The sequence below is a fragment of the Anoplolepis gracilipes genome, chromosome 16, assembly GCF_047496725.1.
Source record: "Anoplolepis gracilipes chromosome 16, ASM4749672v1, whole genome shotgun sequence".
In the NCBI taxonomy this organism is placed as follows: domain Eukaryota; kingdom Metazoa; phylum Arthropoda; class Insecta; order Hymenoptera; family Formicidae; genus Anoplolepis; species Anoplolepis gracilipes.
In genome coordinates, this window is record NC_132985.1 from 1,908,146 (window position 1) to 1,928,360 (window position 20,215).

The 20,215-nt window shown below is 35.8% G+C and overlaps 1 protein-coding gene across 3 annotated transcripts in view; it reads right to left on the bottom strand.

Annotated features, from left to right (window-relative positions):
* Positions 1-20,215, bottom strand: part of LOC140674872 (uncharacterized) — a 168,282-nt gene that overhangs the window by 42,467 nt on the left and 105,600 nt on the right. The window contains exon 2 of one of the 3 annotated variants that reach the window (XM_072908762.1): positions 13,512-13,593. The exons of the other annotated variants lie outside the window; for them this stretch is intronic. The gene's annotated coding sequence lies outside the window, so the exon portion shown is untranslated. The remainder of the gene's footprint in view (positions 1-13,511; positions 13,594-20,215) is intronic. 3 annotated transcript variants of the gene reach the window in all.

Genomic DNA, 20,215 nt, shown 5'->3' on the forward strand with positions numbered 1-20,215 from the left:
AATTATTAAAATCTTGATAATTAAAGGATATATAAGGCTGATATTTCTTTTAATTATCTTATACCATTTAATCTTTTTAAATATTATTTAAAAGTAAATTTATTAATATAGTTAAGATTTTTTTAAATAATCAGAGTAATACATTTATTATTATAGTATATATTAGCTAAAATAAAATTCTTTTTAACGCTTATAGTGCAGACGTGTATATAGTACAAGTAAAATCAATTTTTTTACATCCAAGAAATGTCATAAATTTATTAAAACTTTCAGAACCTACTGTTACAAGAGTGATTTTTTTCAAGAGTTCATTAAATGCAAAACAGAGAGGTTTCATTCATCAATTTCGTGTCTCTTGTTTTCATGATGTTAAAATGATAATTCCAATCATTTTTATTACAACCGTACAATCGGTTCCTAACTCAATGGCATTCCTTTGAATCGGTTAAAGATCTGATCGATGTAACCTAGTCTAACATAAAGTCTTATTAAGCCCTTCCTATAGTACCGCGACACGTTGACGTATCGTACGTGTATGTTCACGCACATGGGATACATATAAATACATACGTTAGAGGAAGAACACAAACGGTCATTTTGTTATATAACTCGCAGAAAGGAGCCTCCTCTGCTAGAGGCAAGAAAAAGATTGAGACAATGCATTGCGGCTTCGATCATATAAGGACTGTTTCTAGGATGCAATGACCCTTCGCCCATAGGCTCTTTGTTCTCGTCCCGAGTTACGAATAATGACGAAAGTTACGCTTCTGCTCTTTGAGATAGAATGTCGTTCTTTCTCTTATTTGTTAAACTTGTTAGCATAACTGTGCAATAATAATATATTACAAAGAATAATAATACTATAATTTTAATTTTTTTTAATTAATAAAATTGTCCAACTTGATAGAATTTTATGAATGTTTAATTGCGAATTTTTATTTTGTCTAAAATAGCTTGGTATGTAAAAAAAAAAACAAGGTGACTGCAACTAATTTAAAAATCTCACTGAAATTCTTCTTCAGATACCAAAAATCCTGAGATCTTGCTCGAAGGATTTTTGCGCGCATTCTCGTCGAAACGAAAAGGGAGACCGTTCGCGATATATTTCCGTGAAACCAACAAAAAATTGCGAAAGAATTCGCGAACATTGTCCCGGGAGTCTTGTTTTTGTTTTTAAGGAAGAGGAAGTAGAGAACTTTTGCGAAAGAATAAAGGATACAGATATTCGTAAATCGAATAGATGGCCCAAAGTCTAGCCATATCATCTAGATATCCCGGTATCCGGGCTGACCAGTGTCGGTCATTTTTCCCTTTTCAGCTAACTATTTCACGGAGCCTGGAAAGGGCTCGCATTCCAAGAAAGGAAACAATGCTATAGAAACTCTAAAATTCTATAATTGTTGAATAACTTATCATTTTATAAAAAATGTAAGTTAAAGAAAGTTATATAAATTCTATAAAATTTGTCACATATATAACTCACGAATTTCTCTTCGAAATCAAAAATTGTTTTAAAAATTCCTGTAAAAAAAAAACATTTTCTCTCTCTTTTATCTTAGTTTTATTTTTTCATTCATTTAATTTCACTTTATATAATTATCTCTCTCATCTTGTTGATCGTGATATATTCGAAAAAATAATATGACGATTTTTTACGAGCGTCGATTCTTTCCGATCTTATCGATATCTATGTCATCGCCGCGATTCGTTATTCACGCCGGCGTGAGTAACCTTGAATAGATGCCCAGGTTCTTGCACCGCGTGATGCATAATACTGGTCGACTGGAACTGAATCACGCGTAGAAAATGTAAAAAAGAAAAAATTCGTCAAGGATTACCCGTTCTGAATCATCCCCGCGAATGCATTGTACGTCAATCTTTCCATTTCTCTCTCTTTCTCTCTCACTTTCCTTTTTCCTCTCTCTCTCTCTCTCTCTCTCTCTCTTTCTTCACAGTAACCACCCTTTGGCCGACCAAGATGATAAATGGGCGTGATTCTCAAATGCACTTACGCGAAGCGAAAGAGTAACCGTCAACGCCCGATACTTTATTCCTTCGATAGCTGCTTTTTATTTAAAACGAGTTTCTACACTTTGCAACGCATGCATTTTCGATAATAATCCTAAAAGCTCATTGGATGATCGATCTTTGTAACAAATTAAGAAATTTCTTATACATACACGTATATCGCATTATATTTTTATGAATATATTTCAATAAAGTTATATTAGTATATATAAAATTGCAAGTATCCGTTAAAAAAAGACAAATATACATGTTTTTTGTTTATAATTATAGAAAAGACAGATCACATTCTCCTAGAATATTGCATATATTATGTAACGTCCACACATTTATGTTTAACGAGGGGACTCGATTCGCATCGGATATAAGACGCAAGTATCAAAAGCACGTACGCGTACCTGCCTCGTTGTCGTGGCGTACGAGGGAGCCGTGCGTATGCGGCTCGTTTTTACTAAACCCCCATCCCTCCCTTCTTCCCTCGCGATTACCCTTCGGCCTTCGGCGCACCGCGAATCTGCATGCGGTAATGACTTCCTGCCATAAAACGGCAAATAATAAAAGTGAACGGCCGAGTTACGAGACGAGGCGCGCGTGTAGTAGTGTAGGATAGGTATAGTTACAGGTATAGGTAGATACGCATGCTGTAACAAGAAACGTTTGCGTTTGCGTTTGCGACCAAAGTGCACACCGTCCGATGCATCCCTTTAGCGCGACGCAGTTGCGTGTCTCGTGTAATTTACTTCGGAAAGTCAAAAATAATATCTAATGTATATTAAACAAAATGATATCATCTGTTTAAAAAAAAACTAAAAATAAAATAATGGATAAAATTTATGGTAATAATAGATATTAAAAATTTAATGGGAGATCTTCAAGACCTTTAATTTTTTACGATAAGAAACTCGTATTTAATATTTTTTTATAGAAGTAATTAAACAAAAATAATATTAAACTATCAAATAATAAGATTATAATATTGTTTTCTCTCTAGCTCTCTCTCTCTCTCTCATTTTTTCTTATTGCTAACTGTAGAATAAAATTTATTATTATTTTATACAATTCATATTTTAAGAATTGAATTTGAAGTAGCACGTTGATGAAGCAATTTTTTGACAAAATACGCTTTGAAGGATTTAATGAGCATCGTCGACGTCGCGTCTCGACAATTAAACTCAATTTTTCCATAACTCACCGTCTGTCGACGTTGCTACCTGCAGAGAGAGTGCACTCGTATAAACGTTCAGTACGACTTGATGACTCTCGGCGCCGCATGACGTATCCGCATTAATGCACTCGAGGTCTCGCATCGAACTGTATTTCGCTGCGAGATATCTCTGATTGAGAGAGTGCAACAAATAATAAAAGCGCCCGCAAATAATAAGAACCGTTCGTGATACAAGTTTCTGATAATTCGATATTGCCTTAATATCGACTTTTATCGTGCGTGCACGCACGCGTGTATCTTTATAGGTCAGAACAATCACACGCTGCAAAATACGCTTCGAGCTATACATCTTGCGCAATGCTATCCACGAGTCGATTTCGTAGGCTTCTCACAATTCTAATAGAGATTTCCTCGTGACATCTTGTTCCTCCAACTGTAAGTCAAAGTAGAATTTCTGTCATTTGTCTCTTCTTTTAATAGGAAAAACAGTTATAGCTTGAATGCTACCGGATGAAAATTGTTACATCGTTTACATATCTCTACCCACGTACACGCGATTATGCAAAGTACGTCTCGAGACTATTCCGATATGTAGGCGCGTAAAAATACACGTGGTAATCGACGTCAATGCGTGATGAGTTAGACATTTGCTTATAAAAAGTGAAAAACTAAAAAAGTTATATTTTTTACTACTGCCTTGACTGACCGAGTACTATGAAATAATTATATATTTTTTTTTTTACTATTTCCTTGAATTTTCACTAACAATAAGTTGATTGTATTGTTCAATATTGAAGAGTCACTCTTTAAAATAATAAAAAAAAAAAAATAGTCACATACATTTTCCTCTCTAACTAATCCTCTGTGTCACATCGCGATAATTAATACTGTTCTCTGAAAAGTGAGAAAAAACTTTACATCGAGATTTTTCCAATCGACTTTGTATTCAATCGTTCACACCCAGGATCTTTCCCTAGGTTTTTCCCGGCGTACTGTCATACTTCCGTGACCAACAAGCTTATAATTTTCTCTCTACGTGAGATTTTCAATCTCGTCCCACGCCAATCATTCCTTTCACGTGAATTTGTTTCAATTTTTCCTGTTTTCCATGTTTCATGACTTTTCATTATCGATAAAAATGTTATAAATTAAAGTAAAATAGAAATTTTCCGCTTTTCCAGGAAAAGTCTACGCCGTTCGCTCGCGAGATTCTCTTGCCGAGAAAATGCTTTGCTACGACGAGAGATAATAATCGGGCGCCATCCTATCTCTCATCCTCGAAAGAAGACGCATAGATCTCCGGGATAAATTGCAGGTTCTAAGTTGAACGGCGAAGTCTAGCATGCAGCATGTAATTTGTTTGGGAAATCGCGCAGAAAATGACGTGAGCTTCCCTGTACGCGCGGTTCGGAATACTCTCTCTTTTCTTCTTTCTCTCTTGAGAGAGATTCTCAGCGGGTAGTCTACGTTGACGGATGATGAGTTATGTCTCTCTAGAAAAATCAACGAGCTACTAATTATCACGGCTGGTGAACCGAGTCTACTGCTCGGCGTGAGCATTTTTTAGCGCCCCGACGCTATGTATACCTTGGCCTTCGTTGACCGTTCAAGGCTGCGTTGCAAGACGATGCACTCGAACGCATAGTTAGACATAGCGTCACGAGCACGTGTAATACGATTGACGCGGGAAATGGTTTCTCTCGTTTAAAATTAGTTCCTCGCATAATATTTGTATCAATATTCTTGAGAGAACAGCGATATTTTCGCAAATAAAGACTGGAATCATCACATTGAGAAATCAGCTGATGATGGTATATTATTCCAAAATTTCTGGATTTATATCATGAATTTAAATAACTATATTAATTGGGAATATTATTAAGTTAATTGCGTTAAAAACATTCTATTTCGTCCGATGATTTATCTCTTTATAAATTTATGTTTTCAAGGTACAAAGAAAAATTGCATTTTACATACATCGTAATGGAATTTCGAATGAGAAATTTTAGAAGTCCGTAAATTAAATCTCGGGGGTTAAATCACGTTTTGCCATGGATCGGATATCACGCGGTGAGAACCCGGCAGCTACGGCGTTAATATCTACGAGCTGGCTTCCGTAAAAAACTAAACGTTTACGACGCATACATTCGCGTATATTCCAAGACACGTTGCAGGTATAATCGTGTGACGCTTCATAGGGAACGAATACGAGACTTGCCTTCGAAGGGTATGTTTTTCTCTGAATTTGAAATTTGTTTGAGAGATGAGCAAGCTTCGTCGTGGAGTAATAATGACGAAGATCACTTCGCGCATACATAAATTGCAAGACAAGAGGCATTTCTCAGTCAAGCTCAGCCAAGCTTTTAAGATATATAATATATTACTTTTATTTCTCTATTACTGCTCTTTTTTTAATAATTAAAAATATAAATGATTCGCTGTATCGGATATAATAAAATAATATTAGACGAATTAGAATTTCACGATCAAATTCTCTTTGCGTGTAATTTTTATTTTCAATTTCGGATAAATTTCGCATTACCTTCGAAAGCAACGACTGCATTTAAACACACCTGCTCTCGTATTATTTGAGGGAGGGTCAACATTTACGACGGTGAGAAATTCCTGTACGAGCTGCGAAATCGCTACTTTATGTCGCGAAGAAAGGCTGGCGCACGAAAAATCGGCAGATTTGTAATCGACACGGCGTATTCGGGGCGCTCGTATCTCGCCGTCGAAAGAGCCCCATCTTTCAGCTTCATGTATATTTAAATGACACTTGGTGGGGCCACCTGTGTGATTCGACGCTGGTCATCAGGCGCGACGTGCCGGCCATTCGCTATCCCCGGCGTGATCATCGTCGTCATAGTATGCTGCAACCGGTCGAGATAATGACATGATATTTATGTTCGAGCAGTCACGAGAGGGATCCAGAATCCGCGGGCCCTTCGTCAGTATTCCGCACGTGCAGCTCCTTGCCATGTAGACGATTCTAACGGCGCTCACACGCGCATGAAATCCCGAAGCCGAATCGATTCCGCGAAGGGACGAGATAATTTCATCATTGGAAGCGTGATGTCTTCGTTTCAAAGAAAGAACGCGATCGATTCGTTATTGATGGAAGAATAATATCGTTTTCAATTAAAATTTACCCTCTCTGTCTCTTCACAAAAATATATCCGTCTCCTTTTCCCCTTTCCAACCTGTTGTTCCAGATTTCCTATCTTTTACGTTCTAGAAACTTGATATTTATAGAAGCAAAAGACCGCGCTATCCGATCATATAATAATCGCAGATATACGTCTGACGGGAGATGCTGTCGAGCATTCTTCAGCCAGTTAAGCGTTACTGCGGTCGGCGGACACGTCTTCAAATGTCGCGGCGGATTCCCGCAGCGTCTCCTTCTCTATGCCTCCTCGTCAGGATATGTTGCCATATGTTGCCGCAAAGAAGGTTAACGACACTCCTGGCATTGACTTCTGACGCTGCTGCGCGGCTGCTCGGACGCACGACACGCGGCCAGATCTTTCAAACTTTTTGCTCGACTGCCTCGGTGGCTGCCTCTTGGAAATTGCGTCCATTCGCGGACACAAACGGCCGCTCGGCTGATCCTCCGTGACTGATCTAAGAAACGCGGCGATGAACGGTTTTTTTTTTTTTTTTTCGTACAAGCGTGAAAAAAAGTGCGACTAGAGGAATGGACTAATCTCTTTGAACGCTCCGGGTTGCCTCAATAATAAAAAGATATTAATCTCAAGGCAAAAAAATTAATTGCTCTATCAAAAATAGCATTCTTCATAATACCTACACTGTGTAATGATGTTAAAATATAAATTTTACATTCAAAGAAAAATAAAATTTATGTATATTGATTCAATTATTAGCCAAGTTATTATAGTTTAAACTTTACGATTAAGAATTCCATTCACTTCTGATTATCTTTTCCTTGTACCTCATTACTAGCCATACATCTATAATGTTTTTTATTCAATTAGCCAATGTTGGATAATAGAAAGCAAAAAATTCTTCAGGGAACGTGAGGGAGATGGAAAGTGTTCCATGATGAAGAAGAGGCAGAAGATGACGACGAAGATGAAAAGTCCGACTCAAGGAGAACGAGGAGAAGAATGATCCAAGGAGAACAGCGCCGAAGAGAATGACTCGCGAGGAACGACGACGACGAGCGCCCTACGGACGCAGAAGAGAGGATGACTGGCGCGGAATAACGAACCAAGAGAACGACCTCCCTAGGGGAATCGACAAAACGGCAAACGTCTTTTGCCATTCGAAGAAGCGTCAGGTGACGAAGTAGCGTCGACCTGACCGCTGCTCCGAACGGTGACAAGAAAAGCGGCGAACGCGTTTATTTTAATTGGAGCCTGGCGATCAGCCTCCATTAGAAAGGGGAAGAGCAAAACTCTCAAGGACGCTCTTCTTCTTCCTCCTGCTCCTTCTTCTCCTCTTCCTCTTCTTCTTCTTCTTCTTCTTCTTCATCCCGATTGGATAATTTAAGGATTCACTGCAAGTGCGATAGCCGAGACGAATGACTTCCCCTCGTCATCGTCGTCGCCGGATGCCAAGTTAATGTATCGCGTTAAAAGTGTTACGAATCCCTTTCTCAAGGTTCATGGCTGCCATGACTGCTATCGTCAAATTATTCGAGATCAAATATTTGCAGTATTAAAAAAATGATGATTTCTATCTCTTCTGATTTGATTTTGTGTACGTATCATTACTGTTATAAAGGATCAATTTAAAAATTCTTCAAGATATCATCAATCATTTAGTGAGAGATGGAAAATCTATTGTTAAAATTTTATAAATAAATTGGCATAATATATATATATATATATAATTGAAACACCTACGTTAAATATATGGTTTATTGTATTATTAAATATATGTAAATTTAATTTAAACGAACTTTATAAATATCATCGCAAAGACAGGAAGAAGCATGTCGCTCTCAATCTTTATCGCCGCAAGATTGTTTCGAGATATAATAACTGTGTGATCCATAAATCATATTTTTTTTTTTTTTAATAGCAGAATTTGCATGTACATGTCGGAGGCGTGAAATCGCAAAACAGAAGTGCGATTTTTTCAAGCAAGTTTTCAACAATCTTTACGCATGTCTGCAACAGAATGTGTACAAATGCACGTTCAAAGACATTTAAGTAAAATATTGCTACAAATGACCAGAGTGTTAATGTTACAGTTTGATAATAAGAGTGCCATGAGTCGTTAACAAGAACCGAGCGCGTGCATTTAATTTTAATTGAAGCCAGCTCCAAGTGCAACGCGCGCAAGGACGCGCGGTTTCTTCGTTGGCAAAGAATAACTTTAAGAATTCAATGCGTATGACGAATAATCCTCGAGTGAAAAAGCACCGAGTAATCTGAGGATCATCGCGCAACAATCCGTAGATTTTTTTTATCCTTCCATCTTTTATCTTTATAATCACTAATAACATTAATGTATCTTTTCTCTAGTTAAAGAGTTATTTTCTTTGTAAGCTAGAATGCAAGAATCATTAACAATAATTATGTTCATCTACGCATCGTATCTACGCATATCACGGATACATTTTCTCATTTCTCTATTTTATGATTAAATAAATTAATCGTGCAATATATTATTATGTTTTTTATTGTAGCCTACTATAAGATATTTTTTTTCTTCGTTCTCTGACGATAAGTATTTTTGTGAGAATAATTTATTAGAGATATCTAAACGCACTTGTAAACAGCCGATTAAATCAAGTGATGAATCTACACCGTGCTTTTTTCATGGCGGTGCATTCTCTCGCTCTCATAAAACGCATCCATTAATGCAGCCGACGCTCATCGCGCCGCGACTAGAATAGCATCCCACCATGGCAGAAGCGGCTATTAAAGTGATTACCGTGGTGGCAATTATTATGGGGTTGAATTTACATTTATTCATCGCGTTCCTGGCACGACGGGATGTTCATACCTTAAACATGCCTGATAGTAGCTAGAAATCTAAGACGTTTTTACCGCATATAAGGCTCTTCTTGATGTTTCTTTAAAAGGATTAGACATTTTTTTACTTGTTGTAAAGTGATAAAAAAAATTGAACTGTGCTTTAACGTTTGAGATTAAAATAAAGAAACACGTATAAAAAAATTCCTGCCAACATGATTGACCTGCAGGCTGAGATACCACGATTGATCGAATCTCATCGTGATCGATGGCTCATCAACGATACAACAATAGGCTATACTGTCGAATCATCGTACACGTGATAGTAACTGCGATGCGAAATTAAGACTGTTATTATCTGCGAACGAACGTGAACAATGTCTGTAAGAAGCGGCGGATATCCAGATATTCATCATAACCGATGAGTAACCAGCAGCTGTAGATCCATCGATTGATTTATATTCAATTGTTTTGTTGCTAAGAATATTTATCTCACCAAGTTTACATCATTTTTTACATTACTTTTATTATCAAGAGTAACATAAAAAATTAAATTATATTTTAAAAAATATGAAAATTTAGTTAAATTAATAAATAATTAATGAAAATAAACACATATATAAATAAATTATACTATACGTGATAAATATCTTTGCGTTAATTACGTAAACTAATAAAAATTATTATCTCCTAAGTTTACCGGAAATGTGTGTATGTGAATGTAATAATTGTAATTCAGAAAAATGTGACATCTCTTTTCAGAAAAAAAATATAAAACTTCATTTTAATTATGATAATTGAACAATCTATTCTCGTTGCATTTCCGTCTTCGTATCGCCAATACATTTAAATTAAATGCATCGGCCGGTAGTTGCACCTACGGCGATAACGCAGCTCGTCTCTCTTACCGTGCCTAGACGTAACTTATATTGCGTTTGCGTGTTGCCTTTCTCGTCGGCCGCGCACGTATCCGCATTTATCGCCGACTTTTCAGAGAGATTCTACATCTGCCTTGTCCGCAACGTGCTATGGGGGTACCGGGTAAGTCACGACAACCGCCTTCTTTGTCGGGGACCACGTGTATACGCGAGTCGTGCGAAAGTCGAGCTCGATTTGTCGATGCACGACTCGTGATCGCATGAATCGCGAGCGCAGCGGGCTTCCACATCCGTGCGGATGTGCAACCAGATGCATCGGGCGATACTTTTGACATCGTGTCAATTCAAGTTTCAATGTTTTCAGCTTGACGGTTTCCATTTTGATGCCGCATTTGTATCATGCGTTTAATACGCAACAGATATATCATTACGTCTAATATATTAAAGTCTAGTAGATAAAATTGCTTGTTTCCTCTTTATAATGTTTTATAATGCGAATAATATTAAGCTAAACGAAATCTTGAGAAAGGGTATATTAAACATCGTGACAGTAATGTTGCACATTTCTCTCTCATTCCCATCACTTTTTTTCTCTCACTAATGTCAGGTTTGGACACAATATAATTAATATTCTGCTGTCTATTAGTGTATATGTATAATTCAATGCTATATCTCAGTAAATTATATATTCTACACCTTATTATTTGCTAATGTATAAGATTTTAGAGAGCGATTCCATAGAGAAAGAAAAATAAAAAAATACTTTACACACGAATCGTTGTTTGCTCATCCCGAGTTCTCCATCCTCTCATCATCGCTCACTGATTTCACCGGTACTTGATTAAAAGTGCTTTGTATTGCTAGTCATGCGTACATGAGTGAATTATGAGAGACACAAGAAAGCGGTTGCGAGATTCCGATCGCGCGAAAATCGATGCATGGCCTTCGATCGGTTCGTTAAACCGGCAGGCACTAAAGGGACGAAACGCGGTGGACTGCGCCGGCCTGTCACCGGTCGTTGCATCTAAGAGTGCATCACGCTCGTCCATCGACGACGTAATGCGGGTTACGATAAACAGTGAAAGTCTAAATGGGCCGTTCTTACATCGCGAGAAAAACACACATATTACTTGCGTCACTTTAAACTTAAGTAGCATAAACATGTTTCAACAGCAGTTTGCATTTTAATTTTGTAAAGCACGAATAATTCCTTACATATACGTAATAAAATGCAAACATATTTAAGAAAAATTATTGCATATGTCAAATAAATAATACTTGCTTTTATTCGTTGCTATGGACACTTTACAGTTTTGTAAATTAAATATAATCATAGATTTAATATTATAGCTTCCAATGTTCTATATAAGCTCTAAAAAAAGATTTCATATATAAAAATTTCTTCCTAAAATATTCTTCTTAAGAAAATTAGTCTTAAAATTCCATTGCTTTAATCTCTTTAATTACAATTAATTTTATACATTCATATTAATATCATGAAATTCTTTTTATTATAATATAAAATTATAAAATATCTGTATCGCGCTTCACATATACATGTCACGTATATCGTTTATGCAAATTTAATTTTTTCAAATACCGTCACGCGGCATTCCGGAAGAAGAAAGTTTCCGGCGCTTTCGATGCGCCATGCAGTTGCATGTAGCTCGCTATCAAATGCAGATGCGACAGCGCAATATGGGATAGTTGCAATCTGGTGAAAGCCGCGGAGGAGTTTAATGGTCAGAGAAATCGTGTGCTACTGGCGTAATCTCACGAGTGTCACGTCAGAATAACACCCAAGGAAATTGGCAAAACATAATATAATAATAACCAACGCTTCTATTCAGGGCGCAATTTTTCCTTCGTTGCGTACGCGATTATAACGATCGCAATTGATACACTTCAACTTTATACTACGTAATCGCGATGTCTTGATAAAATCTTGAATTTTTGTGTGCCTAACATTTTGATTTTTTAGCTTCGTCAACGAGTAAAATTTCTCCAATAACGTTTACAAATTGCTCTTGCATTCTGCTTGTCTAATAGAAGATCTAAGAGTCTAATACTTGTTTAGCGAGATTGTAAGACAGGATCGTTGTTATAATAACCCGTCGTCATCGAAGATGAGATAGCGTGATTTCCCAAGCGATCGTTACTCTTTGCGAGACTATCGAAGGGGGCGTCGTCGACGAAAATCCTTCGTCATTAGGGATCGACTTGGATGTTTAAAGGAAGAGGCTAATGTCTATCCTCGCGGTAACGGAAAACGAACCTCCTTTTGCGACATAACAAGTTACGAGACGCTTAATTATGAACGCTCGGCACTCAGGGAACCACCCGTTGCCTAATGAAATAATAAGATAATTCGGTTACGAATGGCGTCGACAACCACGAGAGTCTGTCGCAACTAGATGCAAGGCCAACGCGTCGCGTTTTCACCTGCGACTTGTCGCAGAGAAAATCAGGATGCGACTGGTGTTTATATAATAATGCCCGCTACCCCTGCTTAATTAGAGAGATTACTCGCGATCCAAATGACATCATCGACGATTTCTTAAAAATTCATATAGTGTGGGTATGCGAGAAAAACAAACTCTAAAAAAGAATATGTCGCGATGACTTGCATAACAAACTGTTACGCGATTGATTGTCAAAAGCGTTTAAGATTGGATTTTCCGATCTATTTTCATGTCGCAATACAATTGCCACGATTTTAGCATTCTACAATAATTTTATTTTTATTTTATGCTAAATTAAAATTTAGTTTATATATTCTTGTGATTGATTCAAATTTCTTATATATTTAAATATATTTACCTCGCAATATGATTAAAAATAATATTACAATAACATATTGCACATGCAAAAAATGTGTGCAATAATATATACAATAAAATTTATAATAATATTAATAAATAAAAGTAGCCCGAGAATTAATTTCGATGATTCAGTTAATTGCAAGAATAATTAAAGAACTAAGAGAGAGTAATAAGAGCAAGAAAAGATGAGAGGAGTAATTACGTATAATGGATGCAAAAAGGATCAATTAAACCGCTCGATTTATATAGAATTTTTAAAGAGAACTTGCTTTTGCAATAGAAAAAGCTATATAATAACGCTACGTTACACCTTTAAAAGGCTTTACTAGCTCTAATCAAAATGTAAAAGATCAATGTTTTTCAGAAACATTCAAATCAAAATCTGACAAACAACATTTAATTTAATAAAAATTTTAAAAATAAAAAAGAGACAAGAAATCACAATTTTTTAAATTTTTAACACGGTCTAATTATTACGCAATTTACGTTTATTAACTTTTTATAATTCGTAAAACAACTCGTAATTCCGTTATCTGAACCAAGCATGCTCAATAATTATTTATTTATCTGTTGCGACAAAAATCAGAATTCACGATTAAAATTGTTAATGGACTTTTAATGCGCGGTAGACTCGAATATCTCATCTTCGAAGCGAGAAATGCTAAACGCATCATACCATACTTCCGGGGCGGCGATCCTCGATCTTCTCACGCTTCTGACGCCCTTGCACTGCGCGCAGTAACATTTGGTCAACGTACCTGTAAAAAAAAAAGAGACTTTAATTAGAGCGAGGCGACTCACAGGCATAATCATACATATCGTCGTCGTCGTCGAGCATATAGAAATCGCAAAAAGAAATCGTGTTAGTGTGTTAAGGACAATGATATTCCGACTAACCGAACACGAGCGGCATGTCCTTACGCAGGATGGACCGAGCAAGTACTGACCACCGGATGAAGTCGCTACTTAACGTTACGCGGAAAATGCGCGTCGTGAATTTATGATGCCGTGGCACGCTCGCTCACGAGCTATTACGCCTGAATCTGAGGTTCCTCTTATTACTGGGAGGGAAAGAGGGCGGAGGCAATTTGACTGGGGTGATAACGCGCTGCTCGATCTGGATTTCACATTTTTTTTATTTATTATACGTTCGTCGACCCGATATGAAGCACCGTGTGTCTTTTTCGAGCAGGCTTTAATAGCCATCGCGGTTCTCGTGGTCGCTTTTGCCCGTCGCCTGCATAATGCATGCATTATCTAATGCGTTGCCTCGTTACTCATCGTAGATTCTTTGTCCGGCCAGGAAATTGTATCATGTAATTGGACGATTATATGGAAAGAAGCGCTACGACCATCGACACGGGGATTAAATTTTTGATCGACTCTTTGATCGAGAACGATGTGCTTTGAAATATTCGCGTATAAATACTGAGAAATTTATAATATGATATATTTATATATTAGTGTATTATGAAATAATTTAAATCTTTTAATTATTTAACTTATTTAATATAGTTTCTATAAAAAAAGCCGATACAATTATTCCTCTTCAATGCAATATATCGAAGTGAGTTTAGAATAGAGAATTAATTTTAATTCTTAGAGACAACTTTAATGCGCGCAAAATGCATATTTATGATTCTCGAGAGCATTACGTTGGGAAAGCGCCCATGGCTGTTGCGAGAAACCCTTCGCTGATGATACATTCGCGTGAGCAACACACAGAATACCAGGTGCATCCTTCGTCAGCAGCCTGGCGCATCACTTACTAATCATGCAAATTCCAGCGATGCCGATGCCGTCAATGTCGGACCGTACCTTAGAGAAACCCGCGTCGGCCGCAGATTACGTGTACGTTCCCAGAGAGAATTAAGGATTCTTCTCTGAGACTAGTTCTTAAACAACTTTCATGTAATAATACAGTGAAAGAAGTTTGGAAAAGTCTATCGAAAAATGCAAATTTTTCTTACTAAGTTACTTGTCGAACAAAACAATAATTATGGAATTAAATAAATTTTAATATGAAAAAGCATAAATTACAATTTTCATGAAAAATATCTCTTTACATACTTGATGCAAAGAAAGAATCCTAACATCAAATAATTCTTGTTCATTTCACTGTAAAGGCTACTCTAAAGGTTTCCCTCTTCAAACTTGCTTGTATGATTTGATCACGTTTACCTAATTCCTACGTAACTACATTAATTCCGCGATGCAAAATTGCCGGATATTTAAGAACATATGTTGTACGCATCGAGCGATGGTACATACGTAAGTCGAAGTGCATTCTGCAATGTAACTCCACACACACGTCCGAAATGCAACAGGTTCACGTTCTTATATATGCGTGTATGCGGCTGACAAGTGCATTCACGTGCATGCCACTGCGCGCATAGAATTCTCTCTTTCTTTCTCTTTCTCTTATCTTCTCCCTTCACGCTTTGCTCATCATTGCGTTTTCTTCTCTCTTGCGATCCCAAGAACTAGTTGTCATATCGGTGTTTCGCGCGCTACCGTATTTTTTGTGAGACTGACAGAACGCGTCTCAGCGGGAGCAAGTTCGAGATTCTCGAATGAAAGAAAAATCAAAGACTATTCTCCTCGTTTATTGCATGGATCGTCGTCTGACAGACAAGACGAACGCTGAGAGAACCTGATTTCTAACATACACACGCAACGAAAGATGTAAAGAAATATATTCACGTGCAAAAACATATTTAAAATAGCAAAAAATTTTTCATAAAGAAAAAAATATAATAAAAACAATCTTTAATACAATAAAAACATCTTTTCATACAATTTTATATTTGTAACGCGAAACTTATAATACGAATGTTTATAAAATGAAATCTTAATTGAACAAACTTAATTAAGATTCTACGTTTTATAAAAATTACAGGCTAAAATTTAATTATAATTGATTGACAAAGGCATGTTATAGGGTATTTGAATTATATATACCTATCAATTTCTTCTATAATTACCTTAGAGCCAGATCTAGTGTGTAATACATAAAAAATTGTAATGTTTACATACATGATTTAATTAAACAATAAAAGCTAATAGACTCTCAATTCATAAATAAATTAATCAATAAAAGAGAGCTTTCAAGCTGAACGCAAGATGTAAGAGGGTAAATAAAAACTATGTTTTTAAAAAAAATGAATTCGATACATTTAAGAGTGCATTTGAGCATTGATGCACTTTTACATTTTAAACTGTGTAGTGGGAGGCCGCTAGCTGACTCATAGTATTGAATGTAATCAAGCAATTGTAAGTGACTATATTGTTTATTTATTATTTATTATTTTATAACACCGAGGATGGTCCGCACAAGGACCGAAACGTCTGAATAAATTTAAATTAATTTTTTTTAAACATTCTTTTTATTTACGTCCCCCTACATCTTTCGTTTGGCTCTTAAAGCTCCCCTTTAATGATTAATGATTTAATTAATTCTGGCCACATAACTTAGAAGTACTATGCTGAAATTTTTCGCATTTTTATCGGTAATTAAGCATGAAAGTAAATTCATGCTTAATCGTGAGGAATAATTATATAAATCAATGCAATGTGTTATTTGTTTGTAAAAAAATTATTTCGACTTTAGAACAATTTAACGAGACAAATACTTTTTCTATTTATATATAGGTACGTTTTCGAATACAAAACAATAATTATCTCTCGTTTTAAAACACGCAGAAATTTCGTACAAAAAAGAATTATACATCAAACTGTTTTCTGTCATCCACTCGACTTTAAGTCATCGATTCTACACATTTATCTTGACAAAACTAAAAGTGTTTATAAATTTTGCGAATGATTGATTCTTAGCAGGAAGTTTCCGTGATAAGGCGCCCGTTCTCGGACTTTCTAAATGTCCGACGTTTTACTCGCTCTGTCCACTCGGTTGTCCGCATGATAAATGCAATCCGATATCTCAATACGGAATACCTTCCTTGAAAGCATCGAGTGGCAGATCCGCGATTAAATGAAGAACCGACTTTCACGCTAATGACAATGGCTATTCACGTAGGATCGATGTCGGCATCGTTTTGCACGTCGTCGAGAGATGTGTTCGCACGAAAGTGAAATCACGTGTACCCGAAACTAATAGGCCGATAAACGCGTCTTCTGAAAGATCACTTGTCTGCAATTTTCTCTTTTCCACGAACGGAATAATAATCGAGCGCTTCTCATCCATCCTTGTTTTCCTCGCGACGCGAGGAATAATGCCAGGAAAGGCGCGGCACTTTTGTAGAATAATGACCGACGTACATCCTTTGCGCAACATTTGCGTAACACCTTTGTAATAGTCGTCCGGTAACACTCGGCTGTTGAATGTGAAAATTAAAGAGCGGCGTAAGAATGTGTAATTACGTATCGAGTTTGCATTTATTCCGAGTAAAAATTAATATTAGAAATGAATAGAAAATACGCAGATTATATTTAGAATAATATTCAAACTTAAAGCACATAAAGCCAATTTTATTATTTCGAATTTATATATAAATTTAGAATTAAATTTTTTCTTTCATATTTAATTTACTCTCTAAACAATCCCGCGCCATAAACGTAGTAAAAAAAATTTCAAAAGGATATTAGCACGCATACCCATTCAAGTGCGACTCGAAAGCCCGAGCAAGAAATGTCGCTCCAATCAAGCACACTCATTTCACGGTTCTCATCTAACATTACCAGTCCATGCGTCCTTTGAGGTCCTCGACCACCCAGGGACGACCGGGTATAAATGCGAAAAATTCAACGCATGAAACCACGAGATAACAATTACGTGCTGTTACGTAAATCTATCGAGCGTTTATTCTTGTTTCGCACGTAAGGACAACATTCCTCCCGCAAAGTTTAATGACATCGCAAAAATTATAACATCTAATATTTTTACATATAAAAATATTTCAACAGATAACATTTCAAATCTAAATTTATATAAAATAATCTATCGAATTGATATAAACCCACTGGAATATTTTTATGTTAATTAAGAATAAATATATTGTATATAATTAAGAGAAGAATTTTACATTAATTAAAAAAGAAAATTATTCACAAGTTAATTAAAATGGAGTTCTATGTTATATATGTTCGATTGCGAATTAACTTAATTGCGCGATGCTGAATCATTGTAGCCAGCACAAATAATAGCATACTTATTTCAGGCGATTAATTATAATGACGGAATTGAACAAACTTGTAATGTATCTCGGGAGACAGATTTCCCTTCGACAGATTGTCCCGTAATAATAGTCCTAAAGACAATTATACATTACAACATCGAGAAATGAATCTACATCGCGTAATTTAGTAATTAATGAATAAATGTTTCATAGCTCCTCGCTTTGCATCTAATGACGAATTTCGAATAATCTCGGGACACAAAACTTGTGCGTTTTCATCAAATATACTTTCTGTCTAGTAATTTAAATGATTTTTCTATAAATGTTGTGTAATTAAAATTATAATTATAATAAATTTAATACAATAATTGCAATATAATATAATTGTATGCGGTAATTTTGGCAATTAATTAATATATATCAAATATATGTATATGACTTGAAAAACAATAAAGAACAAAGAAATATCACTCGTAAAGAAGATTACATTAAACATCATGACTGGATTATTAACTCTCGTAATTTTTAGTGTCATTTGTGTAATGGGAATATATTATAACAATGCATCTAAAAAAGATCTTATATTAAAAGAAGAAAAAGAATTTAATATTAAATAGAAAGACGATATATTTTTAATAATAATGTAACAAAATATCATTTTATTATAATTTTATTCATTTTAATGACTCAATAAGATTATTTTTCCTTTATAAGAATCCTGATTCTCACTTTGACGAGAGAAAAATTTTATCAAAACTCAATAAAAAAAGCAATTTTTAGGCATACCCTATGTAAAACGAACAAAAGTCGATAAATGCCATGAAATTTGCATATATTCGGAAAGCTTAGAAATAAAAACGGCTGAACATGCTACAAGTCCAACGCATACCGACGTAAAATTCATCTCGCGCCATCAGAGGGGGGTCCGGTTTCCTCATCCCTTCGCTCTCCATTCTCTAGCAGACGATCCGACAAACCCCCAATTACTTTTTGATGCGCCGGGATTTAAAGGTTAAAGGTCGGCGCGGCTTGCAATAAGCGGAATCTGAAACAATTTTCAAGTGCGCGGGCTCCCACTTCGTGGCATCATCCCAGACAGCGTTGAGAACGAGCGGACATGACCTGCGGCCGTGCAACGATTTACGTGCAAGATTATTGATACATCGATCTCCGTCAAACGAGAATCGATGATACTTTACCGAGGGAAATACATCGTTCAAAATGCAAATTGATATTCGAATATTTGTTGAGCAATCAAGTATAATCGTGGAAATAATCAATAATTCTGCGCTTTTAAATTTAATCTTTATGAATTAATATAGGTTGTGTCATTTCACTTTTGCATAAATTGATTGACACATTTTGTTTTAGTATTATATGGGATAATTAAAAAATATTATTTATCGTGAGATAGTAATTTAGTATATTGACGATGTTGAAAGCAGTTATTATACTGCTGTTTTTGTTCTCACCATTGAAGGTAAAAGGAGGATTCTTCTGAAAATTCTCTTTTTATCCGTACATTTCTCGAAAGTCAATTATATATGACTTATTGTAGTGCGTAATTAACGTATAAATGATACGCGGTTTATCATGTATTTTACCTCGGGAATCAGGAATTATGTGCAATGCGATTGCGCGCGATATCTGTAAATAATTAACGGTCCGCGTTTCAATTACTGGCAAACAAATTTTCCTTTTCTCGACTAATAGTAAAAGGTAAAGAGATAAAGGCGGGGAGAGAGCGGACTGGTCGACACTGATTTTTCCGCGAGTCAATTATCATGGTAATCGACAGCCGTCAGAAAAGTGGCACGAGGTTGCTGACTTCGTCTCGCACGATGGGAGACGAGGAGTGCTAAATGCATACGTTTACACCTGTGACAATTGAATCGTGATAATTTCGTAGCAATTTCAAAGTTAGCTTAGAAAAAACTTGTACTATGTCTTAATAAACTCTAGTTTAAAGTGCAGTGATTTATTTTTCGTTATTTTTTCAAAAAATAAACTCACCATCATTTTACATTGCATCAACAAAAAAAAAAAAAAAAAAAAAAAAAAATGCAATCTTTAACTATTTATATCTTTAACGATTTTTTCCCTTAATTCCAATTTTATAAAGAACAATTTTATTTATATTTTTTATTAGACATTTCTGTTAGTCCTGGAAATGTAACTTTGCTTTATTCTATTTTATTTCGAAAACGATGCACTCGATGCAATGAGACGCAAAATGTTCGATGTA